General features: G+C 43.3%; 1 protein-coding gene and 1 non-coding gene across 2 annotated transcripts in view; one reads left to right on the top strand and one right to left on the bottom strand.

Moving 5' to 3' along the window:
- Positions 1-27,767, bottom strand: part of GRIN3A (glutamate ionotropic receptor NMDA type subunit 3A) — a 230,729-nt gene that overhangs the window by 175,384 nt on the left and 27,578 nt on the right. The gene's annotated exons all lie outside the window — the stretch shown is intronic.
- Positions 20,425-20,568, top strand: LOC142460611 (small nucleolar RNA SNORA48). Its single transcript, XR_012786785.1, has one exon. It is a non-coding gene; the product is annotated as a small nucleolar RNA SNORA48 (small nucleolar RNA).

Here is a 27,767-nt window from a genome sequence, read left to right on the forward strand (position 1 = left end):
TCAGAGGGACCTGCTACCATGAAGAAAGAAGAGCAGAAACAGAGTTTGCCCTTCAGGCCGGGGTCCCAGTGCGGGGACCTCCTGGATCCAGGGAAGAGTGGTACCCGGGCCGTGATATCATGGAAGAACACCCAGGCCACGAATGCTAAACGGAGACAAGGGCATGCTCCTGAAACAGCGAGTACACAGAAGGTCTTCCTCTAGAGGGAGTGTCCTGCATTTAGACTTCTAATGGCCGACATCATGAGGTTTTCCGTGACTACCTCTCAGAAGTGGGCAGTTTATTCCTTCATGATTGGAGGACGGCGAATCAAGAGCCTTCCCTAGGCAGATGATACAACTTGCTAAAAACGAGAAGGACTTGGAGCATTTGCTGATGGAGATCAAGGATTGCAGCCGTACAAAACTCTTCGCCTCTATACCAATAGGTAACATCATGATAAATGGAGAAAAAATGGAATTATTGAGGATTTAATTTTGCTTGGATCCACAACCAATGCTCGTGGAAGCAGCAGTCAAGAGTTCAAATGATGCATTTCATTGGGTAAATCTGCTGCACAAGATCTCTTTAAAGTGTTGAAGAGCAAGGATATCATTTTGGGCACTAAGATGTGCCTGATCCAAGCCCTGGTATTTCCAATCACTACATATGCATGAAAGTTGAACATTGAATAAAGAAGACCAATGAAGAATTGATACATTTGGATATGGTTCTGGAAAAAATTATTGAAAGCATCCTGGACTGACAAAAGAACAAATATATTTGTTTTGGGCGGAGGAGAGCCAGAATGTTCCTTGGAAGTGTGGATGGTGAGTTTGTTCGTCTCGTGAATTTAGGGAATAAAGAGAATAGACCATTCCCTAAAGGGGGACATCACACTTAGCAAATGGGAAGGATGGGGTCGGGGGGAAAGGAAGGCCCTTGACAAGCAGAATGGAGCCTGTGGCTGCAACAATGGGATCAAGCACAAGAACAACTGTAGGGACGGCGCCAGAGCAGGTGGTGTCTTGTTGGGTTGTGCGCAGGGCTGCTGTGAGTTGGAGGCAACTCAACAACACCGACCGCACCACAAAGACCCGGGGGAGCAGTCTGTTTACTAAAACCACCCACCTGCAGCATCTGTGTTATAACAGCACTAAATGCTTAAGACACAGGTACCAGCACAACCCTAGTCAGCAGGAAAAAGTTGCGCTTGGCACACACTAGGCTGTTTCCAAAAGACAACGGCCTGATTTATTCATTGAACAAAATGTGTTAAAAGCCCATTCTATGCTAGACAAGGGATGCAGAAACACACGTCTTTGGGTAGAAGAAACAGCAGAAGCATGTATGTGCTACTTTTCAGCCCATCCGAACTTGCTGAGCCCAGTGTGATTTTCAGAAAAGGAAGTTAATTTCTTCCACTGTACCCTCAAGCTTGCAGTTTTTCCTCTCCGTCTCGTTCCATCTAATTAGCGAAGCTCAACTCCTTACTGATACGCCATCCTGATCATGCCTTTTGTCCTTGATGATTATACTTCGTTTCTCTCACTTGACCCTTGGTGACCCTTAAAGCCTTTGGCTGCCAATCACTCTCTGCAGCCTATTCCTCGTCCACTCATGTAGAACATACTCTGGCACCTGAACATGGCCAAATGTGTGCTCGGGGGTTAGAGGACTATGATCGTGAATGTATGGCTACAGAGAGATTAGTAATAATAGGATGGTCTAGAGCAGTGTTCTCAACCTTCCTAATGCTGCGACTCTTTCATACCGTTCCTTATGTTGTGGTGACCCCACCAATCATAAAATTATTTTCATTGCTACTTCATCACTGTAATTTTGCTACTGTTATGAATCAAGCAACCCCTGTGAAAGGGTCGTTTGCTGCTCAAAGGGGTTGCGACCCACAGGTTGAGGACTGCTGGTCTAGAGAAAGCTGTCAACTCAGGCGAGATGTCTCAGCACAGAAAACGTGAATTCAGGGACAGGCAACATTTTGGAAATATGGATCTTTGCCATCAGAAATGACTTACCATCTCCATCTTGCAATACAGTTGAACATCTTGGTTTTTGGCTCATAAGGTCACTGCAATTCCCAGGAAAGTCTACAAGTGAGAATGTGATGGAGAACAGATCTTGGGGTTATATTGCTCTGTCATTGTCTAGTTGTGTGTGTCTGTGAGAGAGAGTTTGTGAAAACCCTTTAGCCTGAATAAATGTCGTTTTCCTCTTCTGTGCAGTACAAAGGGCTCTTGTGACATAATGTGCCAAACGTTGAGTTGCTAACCACAAGGTCAGTGGTTTGAAACCATGAGCCACTCTTCAGGAAACAGATGAGGCTGTCTGTGCTTGTAAAGATTTAAAGCTTTGGAAACCCAAAGGGGGGAATTCTCCTCTGTTGTGTAGGTTCGCTATGCTTCAGGATAGGCGGGATGAAGGTAGGCTTTGTTTTGGAGTGCCATAAAAAGAATATACTCTACCATGAGAAGTTAGTGAGATAAATAACACATATATACAACATCAGCACATAGTAAGAACGTCAGCAAGTGGTAGTGTATAATGACGATGTTGGGATTTAGGCAAGTTACAACAGGGGGACTGGAGTTTCAGGATGAGAGTGGGAACACATTCAGTTCAGTTGGGAAACCCTGGCACAGCCGGTCTTTGCTAGGTAGTCAGAGGCTCCAGTAGAGCATGGGATCCAGCTGGTCTTTGCCTTCGTGGGTTTTGAAATGGAGATCTGACTGTCGTTAATGTCAGGACAAAAAATGAGGTATTGTTTAGGAATAAGGCAGTAGGACAGTGACATAAGAAATAGGGACCAGATTACTTCTTAGGTCTGAAGTCAACTCAAGTGTGGCTTCTTTGAATCAAATTTGGAGCTAGGTTAAAAGGAAGAGTGAGTTTTATAGTCTGAGATAAATATCTCCACAACTTTCCCACCTACGTTTTAGACTAGCCCTGGAAAATGGAGCAAGACGGTGTGTGCGGATGGCCATCAAGGGACCATAGCTGAGTGGGAAGGGAGGAAACATTTAGAAGAAGCCAGAATCTGACAATTAGGAAAGCTTCGTTGCTTTGCACTAGTTCCTGGTACATGGTAAGTACCTGGTAAATGTTAGCTCTACTACTATTATTGTTGTTTTTAATAATAATTAGTACATTTTCTTGTGCTGGCACAATTTTTTCCTGATGACTACACAGTGTTCTAATGTCACTACCAGTCATTTTGTCTGGCTGCAGGGCCATGACATACTAGAGCAGTGGTTCTCAGTCTTCCTAATGCTGTGACCCTTTCATACAGTTCCTCATGTGATGACTCCCAACCTTAAAATTATTTTTGTTGCTTTTTCATAACTGTCATTTTGCTACTGCTATGAATCGGGCGACCCCTATGAAAGGGTCATTCGACCCCCAAAGGGGTTGCAACCCACAGGTTGAGGACCACTGTAGGAGGGTTTCCATGTCCACTGCATCAAGAGGATCTGAGCTGGCAGGAATGTTGGAGTTCTTGTGCGTTTTCACAATATGCATTTTCTCTTTCAGGGGCAATTTATCTACTATCTCTTTTTCTTGTGTTTGTGTGCCTGCACACCATCCACTCCTTGTAGCCCTTCTATGCTTTGAGCTAGAAAAAGAGCAATAAGGAGCAAAGACACGAAGGGCCATACAACGAGTCCAATGGATCCACTTTAGTCGCATGGAGGAAGTTGAGGATGGACTTGAACTCAGCACTGCTTTGGAGAATCCCAGATTTCTGCTTCTTTGTCAACAAGCTGTTTCAGGGCAATGTGCACTTTGATCTTATGCATGTGAAAGTGTTTTATGAAGTAGGGTTGCTATTGCTCATTGTCATTGAGTCGATTATGACTCCTAGCCACCCCATTTGACAGTGAAGAACCGCCCCTTGGGGCTTCCTCGGCTGTAGCTTGTATGGGAACAGATTGCCAGACCTTTCTACCTTGGAGCCAAACTTCCAGTTAGCAGCTGAGTGTTTAACTGTTGTGTCACGGAGCCTTATAAAGTGCTGAGCACTGAAAACGCAGACGACTTATGCATGGATCCGTCTCTTAGACAGATGGTGGGAGGAATAACACAGGAAGGAGGACAAAGGAGGCATAGCTGAAGTAGAACAGCAAAATCTGCTATCATTTTCAAATTCTATGTGAACGTTTCCTCTTTTATATAACAAAGGACCTGATTGTTTGTTAAAGTTTAAGGACTTTTGGAATAAAGATGTTGGTTCAAGAGCAATTTTAGTTCTTATTCCACTGCCTCACTTTTGATCAACCTAAGTAATATTTCAATGAAATTCATATTTCTGTGTATCAGCAAGCAGCTGATTTATAAGATAATTAAAACTTATTGAAGTATTCAAATGATTGTTATAGACACTCTCAGAGATAAACTCTGGCATATTTTCTTATAATGGGAACTACTGAAATGTGCACTAGATAATTAAACTGTCTAGTATGCAAGTTAAATTTCCTATGGAAATTTGATTACTTTATGTCAATACAGCTGAAACTATTATTAAGAGATGGCTTATGCCACATGCTAATTTGCTTTATTACATGAAGAGTAAAAACTCAGCTAAATGCTGATTATTTTTATTTTTAAATACCCTCCAGAACTGACACCACAGTTGACATGAATTTTCTTTTTCCTCTCAAATCTGTGAGCAAGTTTTTTATTATCAGTAGAAGCACATGTTCTACAAATTTAAACCACTGTCCAACTAATTGTGATGTACTTTGCCTTTTACAGGCTTATCAGCCTCAGTTAATTCTACAACAAATAAACCACTTTAATCGAATGAACCCAAACCTTCGAGTTGATTCTGACTCTGCTACCCTGCACAGGATTTCTGAGAATGTAAATCTTCACAGGAGCAGGCAGCCTCAGCTGTCTCCCACTCAATTTCTTACGGGCTTCTGATTTCATTTGGGAATTATAAACAAGTATTGCCTTGCATTCTTTGTTTGCTGACCTGACACTGACCAGCTTAACGCTAACAAATAGTATTAGTATGCCAATAAACAACATCTCGGTAAATTTCTATTTCAGCATTTTATCTCAAAACGTGTGATCTGCTAATGATGATTAAGCTTTACTGCAGTGACATTTTATCACTTGAATTGCTGGGAACACATTAGTATAATTAATATCTGTACCTTTCAAATCCACGTTCAAAGTAAGAAGGCATTGGAGATGTTATATTTAGCTCTTAATATCTCTGATCACAGAGGCAATCGTTCCCATGGACTGGCGACCAAATACAAAGGCTCTCTGAGCAGCAGCTCTGGGGGTCTCAGGTCCGGACAATGAGTCATGAATGAACAGGTTTACATTTTTTCAGGAAGATCGATCGATGTGAGCAATGGGACTGAATATGAGAAAGTAAAAAAAACCTCGCTGGCTAGTTTCCATTTCCATGATTCGGGTTACATTTTATCCCTGTGGTGAACTCACTTGTCAAATCATTGTCAATAGCCATTCAACCTCAGGATAATCAGACAGGGCAGAAATATGAAGGCTGAACAAGCCACCAACAGCCAGTTAGTTCGCTTATGATTTTATTATTTATTTGGTTGGGACGGGACCTTAAAGTTCACCCAATGGAAGCTCCTGTATAGCTTATGGAATGTCATAAATTATAGGAAAGGAATAAATTACAGCCATCTCTTTCTCTCTCTCCTTTTACAAAGGTTAATAATTTATTTAATTGGGGTTGTCTGTCATTATCTTAGCAAATATGACTAAATGTATGAATTTATCTCAGTTTAGTTTTATCTTCTGAAATTTGAACTACCGATTCAGGTTCAGTCAAAATGTCCTTCATGAGATGTATAAAGAGTATACTGACTTATGAATTTGTGAATTGTTCTTCTCCATGGTGAGAGACATTCAATAACAGCATTGCTGAGAGCACAGATATGTTAATTACTAATATATTTAGTGCTAGGAGGAATCAAATCAAATCAGATAATTTTCTGGATTTACATCTGATTTATGAAATGAGCTCTCTCTAGAAAAATTTACTGTCCCTATATATTCATTCTTTTAGCATTATTTAGCATCGATTGGCATTATTTTCTTTGAAAACAAAATGGGAAGAATCTTCAAAGAGGACTATTATATTTTCTTTTTTTTCTATTATATTTTCTAAGTGAGTCCATGGTGTATAAACCCATAAAGATGACAGGGACTTTTGAGAAATCGTTATAATTTGCAGGGAGGTAATAAAAACCAATTGCCTAAATTGCCAGTATCCCCAAACGCTAAATCCACCATATTGATGATTTTCTCTCTTTTTCTGGTCAAAGCAGATCCATGACTCTCATTCTCTAGCCCCTTTTGGGAACAGCAAGGCGCCATCTGGTCCTGCTCCTTCAGTTGCCTAAATACATGTGTTTCTGATTACTCTGTACACCATTCCCCAAGCCCAGAAGTCCACAACTGCTCCAACCTATCTTGCCTCCACATCCCTGGGCAGATGGTTTCTCTGCCCAGAAAAGACACTTACCTCTCATCCCATCACCGACTCTCTCATCATTCAAGGATGTGTTCTCTGATGTGACATATCCTCACAATAGGTAGTTTGCCTTCTAACTGCTGCCTCGCCATGCTCTGTACCCACCAACAAGTTATGACACGGCACAGTCATTGCAAGGAGCCCCGGCTGCTCCCTGAGGAAGCACTTTGCTGCTAACTGAAAGCCTGGCCCTTTGAACCCACTCAGTGGCTCTGTGGATGAAGGACCTGGCCGTCTGCCTCCCCACAGTCACAGCCAAGACCGCCCTACAGGACAGCTCTATGCTGTTCCATGGAGCCACTAAGGGCCCAAAGGGACTTGGAGCCCAACACTGATAACAACGGGGGAGTTGTTACACTTCCCGGGCGTGAAAATCATTTGGGTTTGACTGCTAACCCAAAGATTGATGGCTTCTCCCCACTCAGTGGCACTGGGACAAAGTACTCATGATGTGCTCCTATCAAGACATGAGCCAGCAGAACTCCTGGGGGCTGGGCTCCTCTGTAACACATGGGGTCACCATGAAACAGAATCCACTTCATGGCCCCTTTGTAGTCATGGTGAGTTGATGACTCGTCCCTCTCTGGACTGATGGGGACAGCGATGCTTCCTTTTATAGTTCAATCCCGAGTAAAAGGTACTCAGAAAATAACACTCACCGTGAAGGTTTATTGGCAAAATGAATAGATGAATGAATACATGTTGATTTGTAGTTAAAGTTAGACAGAAAAGTCTGACCTTGAACCGTGGTGGGGGTTTATTTTTTAGGAGTCATTTTCCTTCCGATTTGAGTAATTATTACCTGCTTTCTCATAAAATTTTAGCCTTGCAGATGGCACAAAGCTTTCTGATGTCAATCAAAAAAGTGGCACCTGAATGCCGAGAGGATTGACAGAATTGCTCAAGCACATTCATGCCCGAAGCGCTGGTTAGAAATGCATGTGAATCTTGATAAGCACACACTTCATGTGTGTCAGTCCATTTTCTTTACCCTGAAGCCAGTTTGGGGGAAGTTATTTATTGTGCCTTATAAATTATTCATAATTGATTTTGTTTAAACACGAAACCTTGATGTGTTTAAAACACATTTCTATATACAAATGCTTCAATATTCAGGGAGCTTTTCATTTATTTATCGGCTGTCTAACTCAAAATACTGTTACTTAATAGGAGAAATGACCTTGGACATTGTTGACTAATATGGAACGATGTCCTAACATGATGACAATGGAAGTTAGACTAAATGAAGCAGATTATGTTAACAGAAAGAAGCCAGATAAAGGAAGTTGATGGCAGTCCTTATCAGGATTCAAAATCCTTTCACTTGAAACTTCATGGTGGTGGAGCAGATTCCAACGCATAGGGAGCCTGTGAGACAGCGGAGCACTGCCCCTCGAGGTTTTCAAGGGTGCAAATCCTAATGGCAATATCTTTCTCTTGTAGGAGAGCCGGTGAGTTTCATCAGCTCACCTGTCAGTTTACAGCCCAAGCAGTTAACCACGGTGTCACTAGGATTTCTTAACCATACAAGAACCACTTGTAATATGCGCAACTACCTGCCTGTTTTAGATGACAATGTAATGAGGCTCCGTTCATGGGAACTTGAAGACATCTTCGATAAGGGCCCTGAGGATGGGGAAGGCAATCTGGGCAGCTACAGCACCGGTCTTCTCCTCTCAGGTCCCCTCCCTTACGCAGGCCAAGCTATTGCCAGCTGTGTCATATGCCTGTGAAAACTGGACCATGAACAGGAACGACCCGGAAAGAAGAGAAGTGATGCATCTGAATGATGGTGTTGACAAAGAATACTGAAAGCCCGAAGGACTTCCAGAAGAAATAAATAAACCTGTGTGGGAAGAAGTACACCCGGAATGCTCTTTTGAAGTAAGTCTATCAGGACGTCGTCTTGCTATCAAGAGGAAGCAGTTCCTGGAGGACTTCATGCTAGGTCAAACACAGCGCCAGCAATAAAGAGGAAGACCCTCGGGGACGCTGACGGGCACAGTGACAGTAACAATGACTCAAAGGAAAAACCCGTGAGATGGCAAAGGCCTGGGTCGTGCTGTATTTGCTGTGGCCACGGCTGGAACTGACGAGAGATCCCTAACAACAGCACCTGCCCTGTTCAATCTGGTTCGACATGGAGGGTCCATGGTAGAAGCGCAGGAAAGGAGTTCCAGTTTTCGCCAGGAAAGAAGGTAAAATCACTATGGCTTGAAATGAAGGGTGACCCTTCTTCAGAATACTAAAAACAGAATTATCGTGTGGCCCGGCAACTCTACCTGTGAGGATATATTCAAAAGAATGGAAAGTAAGACTCAAAAAGAGAGTTAATCATCAATATTCACTGCTGCATTATTCGAGCCAATAGGTAGAGAGATAACCTAAATGCCTACCAGCAGATGAAAGGAAACAAGTTACACATATAAAGGGCCACCTAAAAGGTTTATGGAAAAATTCAATGATCATTGAATTCCATTTTTTTCACATGCTTATTGAAGTCCCCTTATATACAATGAATATGCACTCAGTCAGTAGGAGAAATGGAATCTTGATACTTGGATAAAGCTGGAAGGCACCGTGCTGAGTCAAGTCAGTCAGTCATGAAGGACAAAGACTGCATGGCCTCATTTATATAAACAGACAAGAAAAGGCAAATGTTCAGAAATCAAAGTTTATTAACAGTTACCAGTGGGAGAGAAAGCAGGTGGGTTAAAGGTGGAGGAAAAATCTCCTTGGTTAAGGCAGACTTTTACAGGCTATTATTGTGCATCTTCTCACTACACTTGTTCAATCTATAAGCTGAACAAACCACCAGAGAAGCTGGATTATATGAGGAATGTGGCATCAGGATTGGAGGGAGGCTTATTAACACCCTGCAGTATGCAGATGACACAACCTTGCTTACGGAAAGTGAGGAGGAACTACAGCACGTGCTGATGAAGGTCAAGGGCTGTAGCTTTCAGTATGGATGACAACTCAATGCAAGGAAGACCCAATTCCTCACAACTGGTCCAATAGGTAACGTCATGATAAATGGGGAAAAGGTTGAAGTTTTCAAGGAGTTTGCTTTGGAGCCACAATCAATGCTCATAGAAACAGCAGTCAAGAGATCAAAAGACGAGTTCCATTAGGTAAATCTACTGCACAAGACTTCTTCAGAGTATTGAAGAGCAAGGATGTTAATTTGAGGACTAAGGTGTGCCCAACCCAAGTCATAGAATTCTCCACTGCATCACAAGCATGTGAAAGTTGGACACTGAATAAGGAAGACCATAGAAGACTCTATGCACATGAACTGTGCGGAAGAAGAATAGTGAAAGGACCACGGACTGTTAAAAGGACAAACCGATTTGTAGTAGAAGCGAGGCCAGGGTGCTCCTCAGAGGCCAGGATGGCGAGACTCTGTCTTACATACAGACTTTGGACATGTTGTCAGGAGAGGCCAGTCCCTGGAGAAGGACATCACGTTTGGTAAAGTGGAAGGGCGGCAAAAAGAGGAAGGCCCTCGAGGAGACAGATGGACACACTGGCTGCTTCAATGGGCACGGGCATGGCTGTGAGGACGGCACAGGACTGTGCAGTGTCTCATTCCCTTGTACACAGGGTTGCTATGGGTCATAGCCAACTTGGTTTCAGCTAACAACAACAACAACGGCATTGTATGGTTGTCAATAAGTTGCACATTCGTAAAAAGTTGAATCAATCAAAGTTATGTGATACATTTACAATGCCCAAATTTGTTTGTTTGTTTTAAAGGGAGATGCTGGATGTACAGTCAAATGCCTATGGGATTTGGTTCTTTGATTTGGAGGTTTAGGGTCATGGCTTCATGGAACACCCAGTTAATTGGCTAATAGATCACATATCTTTTATAGCATATATTAGTTGTGTAGTCTATGGGATCTTAAAAGTTTACAAGCAACCATCCAACTCACAACTGGCCTCTCTTCACGAGGAGAGGCAGCGGAAGAAGGAGAGGCAGGAAGAGGAAAAGGATGTGGAATGTGTGGCCAGTTGCTTCCATGAACAACTGCCTCTTTTACCATGAGATCAGGATAACTGGATGGTGTCCATCTACCATTTATGCATATTTTGATCAAGAATTGTGTACAAGAATCCAGATCAAAAATGGAAAATGAAAAACAGGATTTCAAATGATCATGGACTCTAAACCTAATGGAGACATGTGGGTTGGATGAGCCCTTGAAACTACTGCCTTGATAATCTTTCAACTTTGTATCAAATAGATCCCTGAAGTCTTCTAAAGTCAAACAAAAGTTTAGTGCATATTGTAAAAAAGGATTGCCTTGAGCATTATGATCTTTGAAGAACTACCTATATGGGCTCAACGTTACATGAGCAACTTGAAATACTAGATAGGAATCTAAAGGGATAGTAAGTTTATGTTCATAAGGGAGACACAATTCAGTTAAGAAGGGCACACAACTAAAATAATATAACCGCTGTCACAGAATTATATGCGTAAAAAACGTTGACTTGTGGTTTACTGTGTATCTTTTCAACAAGTAGAACAACATAACATTTAGGGGGGAAATTACTGTCTGGAGAGCCCAATAGGGGCAGACAAACCCCGTGGGCCAGTTTTGCTGTGTCACGGGATGATGCTGTCAGTTAGAATAGAGCATATGGCCCCAGCAACCACCACCCTTTGTCCAAAAGAAATTCTGGCCACCTGCTCCCCAATTTGCTGCTGAAACTTTGTAGATCACAACCGAGTATTGCCTGACTCACTTGCTTTGGACATGCATTGGGAAAGGTCAATCGCTAGAGCCTTCCCAATGACTTAGTGAAGCCAGCCAGAGGCAGAGAGACTCTCTATGAGATGGATTGACACAGACATGCCAAAGACTGTAAGGCTGAAGCAGAACCAGGAGCATATTCAGTCATACTGTCAACATGAGTCAGAGTTGACTTAATAGCTGTTAATCCACCTACATCTCTACCCCAACTCCAGGCACTTCTACCAAACCCATTTGTCTCAAAGTCTTCCCAAAGGCATCTTGTGACCCCCGACCAATTGCTCAGCCTTTACTCCTTTTTTTGTTTTGTTTTTCATATTCCTTATTAGATAATCCATCAATGAACTCTCCTCACGTGGAACAATGTGACAGTTTCCATCACTAGACCCCCTGCCTCCACCACTGCCTATATGACAATCAGTTCTACACTGATAGAGTTATCTTTCCAAAAAATCTAAATTTTCATTTTCCTATTGCTTAAACCCTCTTTCAATAGGTTTCCATTTCAGGTAAAGCAAAATGCAAGTTCTTTATCCTGTGACCTAAATGATCATACCCTGTCTATTATTCTAAACTCACTCACTCAGGCACTCCCTCAGCCCTGGCTGTACCCATCCACTATGCTCAGACTTCCTATCCAGTCTCATATTTGCTGTTCATTCTGATGGGAGCACTCTTCCCCTGAGATCTATCCATGGCGGATTCTGCCTCAACAGTCAAGTCTAAGCTCAGATTTTTCCTCTTAGCTCTTGCAGGCATCAAAACATTTCAGTCTATTCTGATAAAACCAGTTCCCTTTCTTCAGAGCATTGGTCAATAACTAAAATTATCCTATTTCTTTTTATATGTACTTGTTGACTATTCTGCACCCTCCACTCCATTAAAATTAAGTTCCTAGAGAGTCCTGCCACTGTTATCTTCAGAATTTAGAATAAGGTTAAATAGCATTCTTAATTGATTAAGTTTATTGACTCTAGATATCTCTGTATCGTGGATTCAGTTTTACCTTTCTTGAGAGACGTCATGAAGGAAGCACGGAAATATGGGTGGTATAGCAAACTATGGTGAAGAAATTAGATGGTGTCTGACCGTCCCAGAAAGAACAGTACCTAGGGCCTTGATGGCTTGTTTTCAAACGAGTCGCCATCTAAGTGAGTCTTCAACTAAGCCCACTTGGAAGAAGCATACCCACACGCATGATCGAAGGCTTGTAAATAATAAAATCTGAATCCAAAGGAGGGAATGGTATAAGAGCCTAAATTGTGCAGTTCTGGTGTGCAGAAGGCACTGGAGGACAATGAAAGCCCAAAACACATTTGCAGGATCCACCCAAGGAATAAGCCTCCAGTGATTTCCCTCTGACCATAATTGAGGGATGGGAGTAGCCTAGTTATCAAACAGAGAGGATGGTAGAGATGATTACAGTAGATTAAAGTGAAAAATATTACTTGAATGGTTAAAACCTTATCATTTGATCTTCACTTTGAACATGATCTGGTTTTTAATGTTTTCTGATATTTTTTCCAAATGGGTTAATCTCTGTTGTCTTTTGTTATTGTTGTCCCTCTGTTATGTGTTTTTCTATATTTTTCACTCAGGATGGGTGAGTCTACAGAGATAGTAACTAGATTAAGGCTTTCTGAGGGTGCAGGGGAGGGGGAGGGTATGTGTGTGTACTGCAGGGTTAATATCAAGGAGGATAAGAAGGAAGAAAATATTTTGAAATTGAATGTAGTAGCGACTGTACAACACTACTGTAAGACCAAACAATTGAATGGTGTGATGTCTGGATTATGCCCTAATAAAGTGGTTTGAAACAATAACAACACAAATTTATCCTCCTACTGAAAACTGCAAAAGCAGTTATAAACATTTGGATATAAACATTTGGATATAAACATTTGTCAGAAATTGTCTCAGCCGAATATTCAGGGAAGCTTGACTTTGGATATAAACATTTGGATATAAACATTTGTCAGAAATTGTCTCAGCCGAATATTCAGGGAAGCTTGACTTTTCAAAATCTTTCTTTTCACTCCTGCCTACCGTCCCTGTCATTGACTTCCTCTGTCTCCACTCTGCTTCTATCTTCATGTCTATCTTGGTTTCTAAATCTCTTTATCTAAATATATGACTCGTTTAGGGCTCGATCTCTATTGCACGTTCTTGTTTAAGCACAAGGTGAAGGGCTTCCTCTAAAATGAACATAATAATGGCAAGTGACTGCGTTTGCTGAGCACTAGGAACCATTACCATCACATCCAAACAGCTTGCTGCTTTGCCTACTGTCTGAAAAAGATGAGGTATTCTAGTTCTTATTAAAAAAGCAAAGCAGAACAGAAAAAGCCCAGTACAGCACAACTCTACTGCAAATGGAAAGGCCTGTGGATTAAATCATGTCTCCTAAAACAGTCTCATAGGGTTAGTCCATTCTATATCTTAAAGTGATGTGATACCTAACATTAATCCTACATAATTTTGGGTATATGGGATACTATTCACTGGACAATAGATCTTGAACTTATTGCTTTGTTCTGAAAGTATGAGCCCTAGGAGGCCTGATGATGTAGTGCTTGTACATTGGACTGCAATATGCCCCAGAAGCTCTGCAGGAGAGAGACTGGGCTTTCTACTCCCATAAACAGGTAGTCTCGGAAACCCACAGGGGGTTGCTATGAGTCAATATTGACTCAATGGCAGTGAGGTATTCATTTTTGGTTTTGTTCTGATTTATTATGAGCCCTGGTGGCACAATGGGTTACTCATTTGACCACTAACAACAAGGTCAGCAGTTCATAACCTTGGGGGGAAAAGGAGCCTTTCTACTCCAGTAAAGTGTTATAATCTCAGACAGCCACAGTGGTGGTTTTGTCCTATCCTGTAAGGTCGCTATGAGTCAGAATTGACTCAATGTCAGTGAGACTGTTGTTGCTGTTTGGACTATGTGCCCAGCCTTGTGATATATATACTGGAAATAAAATTGAGTAAAACAGACATGTTTTGGTAAATATTAATAAAATAATATGAATAATAAGACTGACAGCTAACATTTAGTTGAGGAATGCTTACTGTGTGTCAGACACTATTCCAAGAGCTTTAGAACTATTTACTCATTTAACCTTCTGAATGACGCTATGGCATAGTCTTCATAAATACTTCATTGGGATAACTACTGATCTCCCCTTTCACAGAGGATACTAAGGTCATGCAGGTAGTCCCCAATTTGCGATGCATTCAAGTAACAACAGGCTACATTTTTGACTGTCTTCTGTTTTTGTTTTTCCCTCAACTTATCTTTAGTAATAGGTACTACATACAATGTTGCAGTAGGCAATTTGATGATATTATTATTCCCAATGCCACCCCTAAAGACAAATAAAGGTAATATTTATAACCATACTGATAATAAAAGGCAGTAATAATGAAAAGGAAAAAGAAAAAAAGACTTTGACTTCCATAAGAACTTGGTACATTCTGTTATACTCACCTTCCCGACACAATCATTGAAGACAAATGAGTGCATAAGCAAATGTGGTGAAGAAAGCTGATGGTGCCAGGCTATAAAAAGATATAGCACCTGGGGTCTTAAAGGCTTGAAGATAAACAATCCTTTTAGACCCTAGATGCCTTCTCTAGCTGAAAAGCAACAAAGCCCACATGGAAAAAGCACACCAGTCTGTGTGATCACCAGGTGTCGATGGGATCAGGCTGCAGGCATATAAGACCCAGAACAAAACCATACCCAAGGTGAATTGGGGTGGGGGGAGGCATGGAGAGGAGACCCAATGCCCATCTGTAGACAATTGGACATCCCCTCACAGAGGGGTCACAGGGAAGAGATGAGCCAGTCAGGGTGCAGTATAGCACTGATGAAACACACAACTTTCCTCTAGTTCTTTGGTGCTTCCTTCACCCCAATATTATGACCTCAATTCTACCTTAAAAATTGAATTAGATCAGAGCATGCACACTGCTACAGATAAGAGGCTGCAACACAGGGAATCCAGGATAGATAAACCCCTCAGGGCCAACGATGAGAGTAGAGATACCAAACGGATTAGGAGAGGGTGGGGGGAGAAAGGGAGGATCGGTCACAAATATCAACTTAGAACCCCTCCCAGTGGGACAAATGGGTGAGGGGTGACAGATAACTATGTAAAATGGAAATAATAATCTATAACTTATCAAAGATTTATGGGGGACGGTGGGCGGGGAAGGGATGGGGAAGAAATGGGGGCTGATTTGGGGGGCTCAAGTGGGAAGAGAATGGTTTGAAAATTATGATGGTGGCATATGAGCAAATGTGCTTGTCACACTGGATGAATATATGGATTGTGATGAGAGATGTAAGAGCCCCAAACAAAAGTATTTTACAAAAGAAGAACTTGGTACAAAGTCATTGGATGAAAATTCTATCATAAATTGGATATTGTACTCATCACATAATCTGGTGTCAATTTGAGACTTGAGAGGATTAAGAGTGAAGGGGTGGAATCTAGTCTGTCAGTTGGATCATAGCCAATGAGGCCTTTGTGTGGGCCTGGTCTTCTCCTGAGGATTCTGGGAACCTCTGCATCCCCTCCCTGGAAGCAGGAGACACACTCTTTCTGCTCACTCTCTTGGAGACACTCTACTGACAAGACACATGGCACTATGCTGATAGACCCTGTGCCCTGGGAAATGGAGGAGCTACACTGAGACCCCTGCCAGTGCTGAGTCTTCTACTACCACTGGATCCATAAGACTTTGAACCCACTGGACTGTGATCATCGGGCATCCAGCGTCATTGCTTGTGTTTTGTGAGTTTGAAGAGGACTTTATATGGACTAATATCGGACTTATGGACTTGATCTGGACTGGGCTAGGATGTTTTATTGATATTCAACTGCTCTTATATATAAAGCTCTTTCTGAAACACATTTTTGTGTCCATGAATTTGTTTCTCTAGTCTACCTAGACTAACACAGGTACTGTGGGTTTCAAAATCAGACTCTAGAGGCTGGACTTAATCATGGCTATTTTACTTCCTGGTAAAGCTTGATCATCAAATGAGAAGCAGAAAAATCCTAATCCTAATTGTGGTAGTTGTTAGATGCTGTCAAGTCGGTTCCAATTAATCCTGAGGCATCCTCACAATTGTTCTGGTTGATCCCATGGCCGCAGCCGTCGGGTCAGTCCGTGTTGTCAAAGGCCTTCTTCTGCTCTGCTGCTCTTCCGCTTTACCCAGCACGATGCCCATGTGCAGGGGCTGGTCTCTCTTGACAAGAGGTGCAGAGTGTGTGAGACAAAGCCTTGCCCTTTTCGCTTCTAAGAAGCATTCCGGCTATGCTTTTTCCAAGACAAATTTGTTTGTTCTCCTGGAAGTCCATGGTACTTTGAATAGTCTCCGACAGCACGACAATTCAAATGCCTCCATGCACCTCAGTCTTCCTTATTCAATGTCCACTTCACATGCACACGAGGCAATCAAAAACTACCATGGTGTGGATCAGGGGGACCTTAATCCTCACAGTGAAATCCTTACTCTTTAGCACTTTAAGGAGGTCTCGTGCAGGACATCATTTCATTCTTAATTCTGCTTTCATAAACTGATTCATAGATTCTGGCAAAATGAGATCCTTGACGACTTCAATCTTTTTCCTTTCATAAGGACTTTGTCTGTTGGTCCAGTTGTGAGGAGTGTTGTTTCCTTTACTTTGAGTTGCAGTCCATATTGAAGGTTGCAGTCCTTGATTTTATTGACAAGTGCCTCCTCTATATAAATAGAGGAACCATAAAAACAAGAGTTTTTATGAGAAAGGGTTCAGAGTCGGGTCAGTAGTTTGTGTCAGCTGCATAATTAATAACTGCGATAAATTCTATGTACTTAGGGTGAGGAGTGTGAAAAGAGGCTGTTCCAGTGTGACATAGTCTGGCTAATTGGGGAAGGTTTGTAAAAACGGCATGGAGGAAGCGTCACAAGGCAACAGGAGAATCAGTATCAGCTTCCATGGCCCAAGGTTGCTATGAGGTTGGGGTCCGACAAATCTCCTTTCTCTAACCTTTCCACCAATTCAGACACCAGCTCTCCCTCCCAAGGCATGCTCTACTTCTCTGCCGGGTTTCATAATTTGTCGCAATGGTGACACAGGCCTGACTTACAGCTATAGGGTTTCTTAGGAAAGTAATAAGTGACATTTCAGAAGCGACTTAGGAAATTGATCTTTAATTAGGAAAGCCTCTTTTCAGTTATGCCAACCCCTTTCTGGTCCACAGTGCCTCTCGGCTCAGACTCTGACCTGCTTAGGTAAATGTTCCCTAGTGCCTGGAGTACCCTACTCTTTCGGTAGCCCAAAGGCGCTCCGCTCTCTCCTCTGCAGGTTGCACGGGCACTGGAACAGGCCTGGAGCCCGCTGCGCCATCCTCTCTGGGTCTCATGGTTCAGCAGGAGCCATTTCTCTGCATCTGCTTCTTCCCACCTTGAGCTGTCTTTGGCATTACAACTCATGGGTCTAGTGAGTTCTCAGCACAAGGTCTCTGTAATCAAGGGATGTATACACGCCCCTCCCCTCTCTTCTTGGTGGTGGTAATGAGGTTCCCATCCCATGCTACCCCTTGCTCTGGGGCGATATTGATGAACCCCCTTCCTATGGTTCTATATGCTTTTTTTGGTTGTTGTTGTTGTTTTGGCCTGGATCCATCCCCAGAGAGGTTCCAGGCACCTCATTTGTATTCTTAGCTGCCTATCCAACCCCGTTAGTGGGCCAGAGGACCTTACTCACCTAGTCCCACCCAATTATTTGGTGGAAGTTGTAGGGCCAAAGGAAGAAAGGTCATTGAAAGAGATGCATCACTCCACAGGTGAGAGCTGAAATCAACAGGATTTGATGCCACTGTTGTTCACTCTTTCTAGTCCTCTGGAGCCCTGCTGGCCTCATCGCGGTTATGCACTGGCTGCTAATGTAGAGCACGGCAGTTTGACCTCAGCAGCCACTCTGGGAGAACGCTGGGTAATCTGTGTTCACAAAAAAGACAGTCCCTGAAACCCGATGGGAAGCTCTACTCTGCCCTATAGAGTGACTATGAGTTAGAAACAACTGAATTTGTACTCAACAGCAAGGAGTTTGATTTTGTTGTTATTGCTATTAGCTCTGCTCTGTCCTGGTATCACTATTCTTTTCAAAGGAATGCAGAAGATCCTCATTGACATATTGGTAGCTGATACATCCTTCTTTTCTACTTCCTCTGATATAATCAATCTCTGTTGTTTCTCAACATAATGCAAAGCCAGAACAGTGGGGTGTGCAGCAGATGTGCTTAAGCCACGCCCCTGAGCGGCCAGGCTTTGTTTATATGATGAATGGGATCTTCTGTCACCTTCAATAGAAAGATGGCCTGGGAAGTGAACTATATTAAACCCAATTCTTTTTGTGATTCATTCTGGGAGCTTTTAGATAAAGCCATAGTTTGGAGAGGGATTGGGGGTGTTTAAGCACAGTATCATCAAATTATGTCATGGGACCACTGGAATGATTGCTATTTCTGCACAAAACTTATGCCACATTATAGATTCTACCATTTCAGGGAAATGGTGCCTCTCCTTTGAATGCTGCTCATTAGGAACCACCTCCTGACTGCCCGGGTGGCAGAGCACAGGAATGGGCTTCCAGGGAAGGAGAAGGGATCATGAGCTTTTTCTAAGCAACAGCTCACGGAATTCCCTGGAGTTTCCACTTGTTCCTTGAACACAGACTCCATTCTTCATCCTAGTACTTATCTAAACACGTAGAGCACCACACACAAGGGAGACCAAGAGAAAGAACGAGAATGAATGTGGTGGCAAATGGCCAAGTGTTTACAGTCTTTCAAGTCCAAGTAGATGGATCTTTTTACCCCCCCATTTGCAAATGAAACTCACAGATTTCAGAAAGAAATCAAAGAGTTCTAATGAGGTGGTGTGACAAAATCAGCAAATGAGAAGCAAGAAATATCCTGGCAGCAATTAGTCAGCAGCCACTGAAATTTGCAAAAGATGCCTGTATCTCCCAGGAGAGTAAACAATCGTGATGGTGAAATGTCAACTGTGGAAATAGCAGGATAAAAATGCAGTGCAGACTTTCCCAAAAGTGTATTTTGTCTTATGGAGTGTCGCATTATGCGCAATAGTTCAGAAGTAGCCTCAGGGTTGTAGCTACATCAGCAGAAATTTCTTAACTTCTCTGTCCACGCTAATCATTAATGAACCAAACTGAGCTAGCTTAATTTATTATCCCCAATAATTGTGTATGTCTAATTAGTTAAACAGTGGAATTCAAACCCATCTTCTACAAAGACCCAATCGACGGTTCCCTTTTATGGCTAGTTTCTTGTATGATCTGGTGTAGCTTTGAAAAAGCCCTCCTGTTGGCTTTCCTTCCTTCTTTATGGCTTCTAGGGGATCAGACTGGTCTACGGGCATTCCACCCTGGACACGCCTGCTCTCACCTCAAGTACCCCAGACTGGCAGCCTCTCAGACATAAGAAATGGCTATCAATGGACGTCACATTTAGAACATGGATCAGAATGATCAATGTGCTTGACTGTCGAGTTCTTGCCAACCCCTTTTTTGTTCTGCTGTAGCTTTTCCCACTGGGTTGACACTGCATATGTTCCTGCGGTGGTAAGACAATGGGAAGGCATGTGTTTTCACCCTGAACTTTGACTGGCAAACTATCTCTGGCTTTGGAGTTAGTAGATAGTGAACTCTGATTGCCCGCTTAGGATCCTGGGTGGGGATCTTGGGATCTTGGGGTGGGGCTGGGGGGAGATTTGTGTTAGACTCTTCTTCATGCTGAATGTTTCTGCTGGGGAAGAGAGTGGGAGGGAACATTCCGTCAGAAATGCTCCCTGTTCTTTGGCAAGGCTTTCCTCTGAATATACACAAGCTGCACCCTGAAGTTTACCAGGAAAGGAAAAGGGACTCCTTGGTGTAAAAGGTTGTGGGGTGCTCTGAACTGAATTATGCCCCCAAGGATATGCTGACGTCCTGATTCCTGGTACCTTTGAGCATGTCCTTGTTTGGAAACAGCGTCTCTGATGATGTCATAATTCAAATGAACATGAGGTTATACTGGAGTAGAGTGAGTCTTAATCCAATATGAGTATGTCTTAGAAAAGAAAAGCGATCCCCTGGCTATGGGCAAAGAGACACCTGATTGGTGGTGGTGCTCTTATATCAGTCAGGGGCAGAGCAGACTGGCAGCCCTTTGTTCATCCTAGCTTGATGCCTAGATCGTGGCCAGAGCTGTTTCATGCCTAGGGCACATTAAAAAAAAAAAAGAAAAAGAAAAGAAAAGCGACAGAAGGAAGATGATCGTGTGAAGATGGGGCAGCGATGTACTTGCAACGCCCAGGGCGACTAGAAACTGGGAGAGGCAAGAAAGAGCTCTGCCCTAATGTCTTTGGAGAAAGCTCGGCGCTGCTGACCCTCTAACAAGACTGAGTGCCTTCAGGGTGGCATGGCCACAGACCCTGCCACTCTGAATTCAAAATTTTAGCCTCCACAACTATAAAACAATGCATTTCTGTCAGTTAAACCACCCACTCTGGTCCTTTGCTATACCATCCCAGGAAACTAACAGGGGTGTGTGGAGGAGGAGGTCCATGGGGATGTACAATAGACAAAGGAAGATGGTGACTAGTATAACCCAGACGAGGAGTCCAAAATGAATTGGCTAATAAAATACTTGTCATTCAAAGGCTCCTGAGACATGTCAGTGACTGATTGCTAAAAGTGGTCAATTGACCATTAAGTGAATTATGAGATCCACATTTACGACTTGAGTAACAATTTGGACTTTTGGATTTTCAAGGATTTAACGATATTCACTATGAACCATGCATTGTCCAGTGGGAGTGAGACTGGCCTCAGGTGCTCTGGAAAGGTCCTTTCCAATCAGAAGACGCAAATTTTATGATGGCTTTATCCAAACCCAAAACTAGCTATCATCAAATCAATTCTGGATAGGTTTTTAGATAAAGCCCAAACTCATTGTCTTTGTGTCAATTCAGACTCCTGGCCACCCTACAGGATGGAGCAGAAATGCCTCTGGGTTTCCTGGGCTGTAGCTCCTTAAGGGAGTAGAAAGCCCCATTCTTCTCCTTTGGGGGAACAGTGGGTTTCAAAATGTTAACCTTGCAGTTAGCAGCTCAACACATAACCAGTCTGCCACCAAGGGGCCTTGGGTTTATAGACAGAGCCTATTAACGTATATTTTGCTCTATTGGCAGTGGGGAGAGGTGTGCTGTACTATTGTTACAGCACAGACCAAAGGGAAAGCTCTATAAGGAAGGAGTGGCGGGCTCTATCGCATGCTCCCCAGGAGCCCAGGCCATGCCTTCATGGTGTCTACTTATATCATTGATGCTGTTCTCAGTTGTCCTTGGCTGGTTCATGGTGACCCCATAGGTGCGGAGCAGAGCTGGGCCTTATAGGATTTTCATGCTGTGACCTTTCTGAAGCAGATTGCTGGGCCAGTCCTTCAAAGTACCTCTTGGTTGGCTTGAATCACCAACCTTTCGGCTGAAAGTGGAGCATTTACTGTGTACACCACCTCAGAACTCCTCTGTTTGGAGTGGCCAGTCGATAACAGCACAGAGATCTGGAGTTAAATTTATCATCTGTGCTCAAGCGTCAATCTTCAGAACTAATGAGGTGGCAGTTTGTCTCCTACATGTCTGTGGCCCTCTCAGCATCTTTATAACTAGATGAGTGAGCAGCACGTTCTAAAATGGTCAGATCTAGATCGGCTATTGTCTCTGAGACATGTCTTAAAAGCCTTCGAAGCAACTCTGCAGACGCTCGCATACAAGTTGGCAGTAAATCCCCAATAGATGACTTTACCCTAGGACAGAGTCTATGAATCCCATATAAGAGTAGAATGCTCCTGTTTAAAATTTTAACTGTTGTAAATGTTTCCAAAAGCCTCTGGACAGAATTGGAGGGGTGATAACTCTCAGGCAGGTTCAAATGCTCCCAGCACCCTTGGCAATGGACTCACTCGGCAGCGTGCTCACAGTTTCCCAGCCGGAACTGAGGGCTGCAAGGGCTTCGGTTTTTGTTTCATTTTTCCTCTTTGGAAATTGATTTTTACTGGGAAGATGGTTTGCTTAACATTTCCTCAGCCTAAACACGAATAAGGGGACTGAACGGTAAATATGTTAATATGTATTCAAGGGCAAATGGGGCTCAGAAAGGTCAAATCACCTGCTCTGTAAAGAAAACGAGTCATTATTCACCCATTTTAGCGGCTTCAGATGATACTAAACAATGCCTTCAGATGCCAAGGGGTCATCTAAAAGCAGCGTTTGAGATGTACCATGTTTTGAACGTGCTTTCTGCATCTGGGATCTTTGGAAGACCAGCCCTCGTTTTGCTGAGGACACACAGACCCAGGTCAGGACGTTTGGGTTTTGAAGTTGATGCCACGGCAGTTCACATATTTGCTATCTAAGCTCCCAGAACAAGATTTTCTGGATCTCCAGGGATCCAAGACAAACAGGACTGGACTTGGAATTAGAAAACTTCATTTTAATATTTGCTTGGCCAAAGACGTTACTGGAGGCTTGGTTTTTCTCATTTGTCATTCTTGAGGCTATAGGTTGTGACGTGTGTGTGAGGGTATACGATGAAGGTTACTTTATAAGTTGGAAAACCCTCATCAAATAATGGGAGTGACTGTTTTTGTTGAACAGATTTAAACAGAAGAAGAACAAGAAGCTGGTGCCCTGGCACAAGACACCAAGGAAATGAGACACTTTGCCCTGACGATGCTGACTTCATTGCTCTTGCAGTTGTGAGTGGATTCGAGAACAGGGGTGGTGTTGACACGATGTGTGCATGGTTTGGTCTAGGAACTCACTGCTATCAATCGAGTCAATGCCAACTCACAGCAAACCTATGGGACAGGGTAGAAAGACCTCCAGTGTGTTTCTGAGATGGTAACTCTTTATGGGAGTAGAAAGCCTGTTCTTTCTCCTTTGGAGTGGCTAGTGGATTCACACTGCTGACTTTGTGACTCACCACCCAATGCCTGACCTCTATGCCACCAGGGAACTTTTGTGGTCAGAAGGCTTTTCTAAAAGGTTTGTGTGGGAATCCCACACTTCAAACTTATTCTACACATAATCTGATGGTTTTCTTCTTCTAAATTGTCTTCCATAGAAATCTTTTATCTTAGAAATTCTGTGAGCATCTCAGCGGGGAAGGGGTGGCGTAGGGAGCAAATACAACGGGATTAAATGGAAATAGTAGCAGCCTCAGTGCAATTTTTAAAAACAGAAAGGTATTTTTATAGAAATGATAATTAGGAATCCTGGCAGAGTTGGGATGAATGAGTAGAAAATAAGGAGCTAAGGTAATTACAGCTGTGTTTCAACTATCGAGAAACCGTGAGTGACAGGTAGTAGCTGGTTTATAATTCAGCAAAATTCTCTATATAAGAGAATTACACTACTTTTATTCTTAGTCCCAAGCATAAATACAAATTAAGACAAAAAATACCATTTATTATTATATGGAGCATGCCAAAATATGTGCAAACTTTGATAGTCTTTTGAATCATCAACAGGTACACTGAGTTTAGCAAATGATTGCTATCCTAAGCCTATGTTCAGGAGCCCTGGTGGCTTAGTGGTTACCCGTTGGGCTGCAGTCTGCACGGTCTGCATTTTGAAACCAGCAACCGCTCCGCAGGAGAAAGGCAGGGATTTCTACAGCTGTAAATAGTTATCGTCTCAGAAACTCACAGGGGCAGTTCTAGCCTGTCCTATAGGGTCACTAAGAGTCTGTATCAACTGAATAGCAGGTTTAAAAAAAAATTTAATCATTTTTTTAAGTTTACCTTTGAGAGCAACTAGTTTAGTGACCTCAACTAGTTTAGTGACCTCAACTAGTTTAGTTTAGTGACCTCAACTAGTTTAGTTTAGTGACCTCAACTAGTTTAGTGAACTGCAGCAGGAGGATGCTTTCTACTTGCCATCCTGCCTACAGTTTCACATTGTGACTCGAGGGTTAGACGTGTTTATGGGAAACATGTACAATCAGCTTACCCAAACCACTTTGCTAATGGAGAGGATACTGGGGAGCTGGTGATGAGGAACCCAAGGGAGGAACTTTACCCAACAATTATAATGACATTACATGGCATGAAGTCAATTGGCAACCAGACATTGCTCCGGGCAATCCAAAAGACAAAGTAGATGGCCGGAGCAAATCATTCATATTAATGTATTTCTTCTAAAGCTCCAATTGTCTGTTGTGACGATCTATTTAGTTTGTCTGGATTGGAAAACTGCCCAGTCTCCACAGCTCTCAGCAGTTGTGTACACAGGCCTCACATACTAAGTTCAATGTTGTGAAATAATAGCTTCATTGAGAATAAAACAAAATCAAACAGTGTTGAGCAAAGAGACATCAATCACTCACAACAGCCACTTGGAGTAAGAGGAAACCATAATGCGGACGCAATCCACTGTGGGAGACGGAGATGGCCAGAGGATTTAGAGTTTCACAAACCAGAGCCCAAGGCCTTTGACTCATGTTGTGAGCGGCGTGTTTGCCATCAAATCCCTGGCAGCGCACAGTGGTTCTATAGCACAGAGTACAATGGCCGCCCAGGCTTCCCAAAGCTGTGATATTTACAGGAGCAGGTTTCCAGGCCTATTCTTCTGGGAGTCACTGCGTGGGTTCGAACTGTCAAACTTTCAGTTAGCAACCGAGCTCTTGATCATTGCATGACTAGGGCCTCCTTCTGTCTGAGTTTGGAAAGTTTTGTTTGTTTGTTTTTAAATCTCCCTAGCCCTTAATTAAAAGAGGGTTGGTGGCATAGTAATTTATGCACTGGGCTACCAACTGCAAGGTCAGCTCTTTAAACCCATGAGGCATTCTGAGGGAAGAAGAGGAGGCTTTCTCCTCCCATAAGGATTTACAGCCTCCATCTAGCTGAGAAGCAACAAAGCCCACATGGAAGAAGCACATCAACCTGTCTGAGCACAAGGTGTAGAAGGGACCAGTTATCAGACATCAAAGAACAAAAAATCATATCAGTGGGGGCCCACTTTCCTGATACGATCACTGAAGACGAATGTGTGCATAAATAAATGTGGTGAAGAAAGCTGATGGTGCCCGGCTATCAAAAGCTATACGTCTGGGGTCTTAAAGGCTTGAAGATAAACAAGCGGCCATCTAGCTCAGAAACAACAAAACCCACGTGGAAGAAGCACACCAGCCTGTGTGACCACGAGCTGTCGAAGGGATCAGGTATCAAGCATCAAAGAACAAAAAATCCTATCATTGAACATGTGGGTGAGTGCAGAGCTGAGACTCAAAGCCCATCGGTAGCCAACTGGACACCCCCTTACTGGAGGGTTGTGGGGAGGAGATGAGCCAGTCAGGGTGCAGGGTAGCAACGATGAAACATATAACTTCCCTCTAGTTCTTAAATGCTTCCCCCCCCCGCCACTATCATGATCCCAATTCCACCTTACAAATATGGCTAGACCAGAGGATGTACACTGGTACAGATAGGAATTGGAAACCCAGGGAATCCAGGACAGATGACCCCTTAAGGACCAGTGGTGAGAGTGGTGATGCCTGGACGGTGGAGAGGGAATGTGGGGTGGAAAGAGGGAATCCATTATAAGAATCTATGTATGGCCTCCTCCCTGGGGGATGGACAGCAGAGAAGAGGGCAGGGATGAGATGTTGGACAGTGTAAGATATGACAAAATAATAATAATTCATGAATTATGAAGGGTTCATGAGGGAGGGGAGAGTAGGGAGAGAGGGGGAAAAAAGAGGAGCCGATATTAAGGGCTCAAGTAGAAGGCAAATGTTTTGAGAATGATGATAGCAACAAATGTACATATGTGCTTGACACATTGGATGTATGCATGGTTTGTGGTAAGAATTGTATGAGTCCCCAATAAAATGATTTTAAAAATAAATAAAAATAAAATTTATAGCCTCAAAAAACCCTGGGGAGTTCTCCATGCCCTGACAGGCTGCTATGAGTTGGAATCAAGTCAATGTCAGTGATTGTTATTGTGGTTTGTTTATCCCTTAATCTAAGGAGCCTTGGTGGTGTGGTGATTAAGCATTCAGTTGCAAATCAAAAGGTGCATGGTTTGAGCCCAGGAGGCACTCCATGGGAGGTCAGGTAATCTTTGTAGCCTGCAATACCTGGAAAGCTTTAGTAAGAATCAAATACAGTAATGCACACCTTGCACATAGTGATGTCTCAATGAGTGGTAGACCTTTTGCGAGATTCACGGTTGGCAGATTTCAAGGCTCAGCTATAAATCCACCTTTCTATCCTGTGCTTTGGGATGCTGCAGCTAGTACTTGACAAACCACGCTTCTGTTTCTGAGCAGAATCCCTGGCAGGTCCTATGTCGAAGCATCACTAGAGGGAGGTTGCTAGCCTGGAGAAGGGGGCTCCTTCTCCCGCGTGCTCTGGTCAGTGCCTGGGGTGTTCTGGTCAGTGCCTGGGGTGTTCTGGTCAGTGCCTGGGGTGCTCTGGTCACTGCCTGGGGTGCTCTGGTCACTGCCTGGGGTGCTCTGGTCACTGCTTGGGGTTCTGTCTGCTGGTGACTCCTGCATGCTATACCTCACAAGGCAGCGTCCCTTTCCAAGCAGCGGTGGGTCCTACCTAGAGCAGTAGCTGGATCCAGGGTGAAGCTTCCTGCACACTGGCATGACTACCTGCACAGCCACCTGGCAGTCAGCAGCGTCCACTAGGAAGCAATGACCCTCCCTAGAAGCAAGCACATCATCCATCAGCTGAACGGCAGCTCCTTTCCCGGAGGTCTGCATCTCAGCTCTCAGAGCGGCTTCTCGAGAGCTTTGAAGTTTCACCATTTCCTATTCCAGTGGTGGTAACTGCTCCCAGAATTCGTTATGTTCATTCTCCCCTAGAATACTCATTATCCATTCAGTTTCCTAGCCTAATTTACACGTTCATACCTAGTTGGCAATTCTTTATATTAAACTCTCTCTCTTCAGATAGCTGGGGTGCTTTATTTTACCCAGGGCAGCTTAGGAAACAATCTTAGTTTGTGACTCAACTTCCCCAGTGATTTTCATCCACAGGAGATCCACAGGAGAGCAACTTTCTCCCTGGACCTCCCTGGTTCCAGAGTGTCATGCTTCAGATAGGCTTGCAGGCTTTCCGTCCTGTGGTTTTCCCTAAGTCACAGCACTAGGTGGGAGAGGTGAAGTCGTGCAGGCAGTCCATAAGAAATGGCACCGAGGCACGGGGAGAAAGGAAATGAGTGACTGCAAGTTCAAACCCAACCTACAGTGATGGATCCCTTTTCAAGGACTTACCCAGGGAATTCCAATAAAATGCAAGGTCTGATCTGATGCAGCGCCCCTCAACTTTCCTCTAAAATATCAAATAAGATGCACAATAGGAAAGCTCATACTCTACAATTTTCTATTGACAATCAGTGTGCCACTAGAATGAA

This window comes from Tenrec ecaudatus, chromosome 10 (genome assembly GCF_050624435.1).
Source record: "Tenrec ecaudatus isolate mTenEca1 chromosome 10, mTenEca1.hap1, whole genome shotgun sequence".
NCBI classification, from domain to species: domain Eukaryota; kingdom Metazoa; phylum Chordata; class Mammalia; order Afrosoricida; family Tenrecidae; genus Tenrec; species Tenrec ecaudatus.